Source organism: Cynoglossus semilaevis, chromosome 12 (assembly GCF_000523025.1).
Source record: "Cynoglossus semilaevis isolate Cse_v1.0 chromosome 12, Cse_v1.0, whole genome shotgun sequence".
Taxonomy (NCBI): Eukaryota; Metazoa; Chordata; class Actinopteri; order Pleuronectiformes; family Cynoglossidae; genus Cynoglossus; species Cynoglossus semilaevis.
In genome coordinates this window covers 11,629,566-11,631,471 of record NC_024318.1, presented here as the reverse complement: position 1 = coordinate 11,631,471, position 1,906 = coordinate 11,629,566, and the positions used below count along the sequence as shown (strand labels likewise).

General features: G+C 38.7%; 2 long non-coding RNA genes across 2 annotated transcripts in view; one reads left to right on the top strand and one right to left on the bottom strand.

Annotated features, from left to right (window-relative positions):
* Positions 1–259, top strand: part of LOC112487854 (uncharacterized) — a 4,105-nt gene extending 3,846 nt beyond the window's left edge. Inside the window, exon 3 of the long non-coding RNA XR_003051338.1 lies at positions 124–259. This is a non-coding gene — a long non-coding RNA (uncharacterized LOC112487854). The remainder of the gene's footprint in view (positions 1–123) is intronic.
* The window catches only part of LOC107989312 (uncharacterized), an 11,079-nt gene extending 9,183 nt beyond the window's left edge, over positions 1–1,896 (bottom strand). Inside the window, exons 1-2 of the long non-coding RNA XR_003051337.1 lie at positions 1,620–1,896; positions 128–1,119 (exon numbers count right to left, since the gene is read on the bottom strand). This is a non-coding gene — a long non-coding RNA (uncharacterized LOC107989312). The remainder of the gene's footprint in view (positions 1–127; positions 1,120–1,619) is intronic.
* Positions 1,897–1,906: the final 10 nt, after the last annotated feature.

Below are 1,906 nucleotides of genomic sequence, written 5' to 3'. Positions count from 1 at the left end.
GCTCTGCGGAATGCTGGTCCTTCACACGCCGCGTTAACCGCCAAAGTGAAGAGAACCAGAGATGGAAATACGGACCGTCGTTAGAACAGTAATTTAATTTTTCTTTCTTTCTTTTTTTTTAAGGTACCTTGACACAGGGTCATCTTGCAACCATCAGCGGCCGGAGGGTACTACCGCTTCCTTCGGCTTCTAAAGAGCACGGCTGCGCCTCGTTATCCAATCACAGCATCTACAATCCACCAGGTGCAGGCTCATCAGTTTGTTAATTAGTACACACACACGATCATTGCAGACTATTGTCAGTGCAGCTAAAGGAAAATTCCAGCAACTCTTATACTGAATTATGCTGCAAATACTGATCACATCAAATCAAATCACCAACAAACACTACACGAAGCAGCAACTCATTGTTTGCCTCTTTCTATTTGGATTTTCATTCCTCCTGGTTGTTTAACTTTTATCATTTATTTCTCTGTTGACTGTGAACTTAAAGAAGAACTGTCCTATATTCATTTAGCTACTTCCACTTCCACTACAATAACAGTAACAGGATGAAAATACTGTATAACGAACGACTGTAAACTGAGAATCAAAGGGAACATAAAATATGAATTGACTTACTGCACTTAATGTGTCTTAGTCTTTAGTGCTGTATATTGATGGTATAAACACTGAGTCACAGGCTTTACACTTTAAACTACAGTCGTATTATTGTCTGGTATAGTTGTACAATATTCTCTTTATTGAATTCCTTAGACTTGAAGGTGAGGGAACGACAGTGCAGTCATGTTAAATTAAGTGTAACTAAAAGAACGCAATTGGTTTTCACCCCAAAGATTCCTTATACCATTTTTTTTTTAAGTTAGTAATCTTCTTAGTTTCACCATGTCACAGATTAGACTATGGACTTTAGCAGAAGATAAATTGAGCAGCCATTATCATCAGTACCACAGGTCCATAATCTCAGGTCTATTGGTTCCAAGATACAGTAAGTCTAAATATAATATATGAATAAGAAACATAAATATCCCTGAGAAGGGCAAACCTGCCATTTTAATGATGCGCTTCAAAGAAAGTCTGCTTTTGCGTTTCACCTTAGCTGTCCTGTACACGTGTATCCTAGAAACAAAAGAAAATAAGTTTATTAATTAGTTAACAATACTCTGAGAACCGTTTCTATGATTTCTGGTTTTGTAAAGTTGTAAGGGAAACTTTGAACATTATAAAAAAATAAACACAATTATAGATTGTTGCTTATATTATTTTGGTAGTTTTAAGTGGCCACAGCAGACAAACATTTGTGATTCATCCACCTATCCTTAAAAAAGCATGTCCGAAAACCTATTCTATGTGATCCAAACTAAGGAGAGCAATATTGATACTCTGCGAAATATCTTATATCATAATAAAGAGAGTGTAGTAGTACATGAAGTACTGTATACCCCAAACCAAACAAACTGTACATTGAAATATAAAATAACTGATTTGATTAATTCTGAGATAGCTTTAAGTTCCTCGTCTTTGCCATGGGAAACGGCTGTAGAAATAGGGATAACGAAGACCACTATCAAAATCCATGAAAATTTGATGTAGACCTTAAATATTGTCCCTGCACACACCCTGCACAGACGTTTCTTTTCCCGTGTCGTCCTTGCAAATGCTATTCATAGAGCTCCGAGAATTTGGACCTTGACCAGAGTGACTGTTGTCTGTGGCTGACGAGGGTGCTGTCTATTACGTCTGTAGCCCAATCACGTCCTCCAGGTGGTTCTGAGAGAGATGGGCTTCTCTGGTCCGCTGCTGTTGTACAGAGCTTGGATCTCATCGGTCGTAGCCTGGATGTTAGCCTCCACCACCTTCTCCATCATCCTCTTTCCACTGTCACCCACAAGACGTCTTGTGGGTG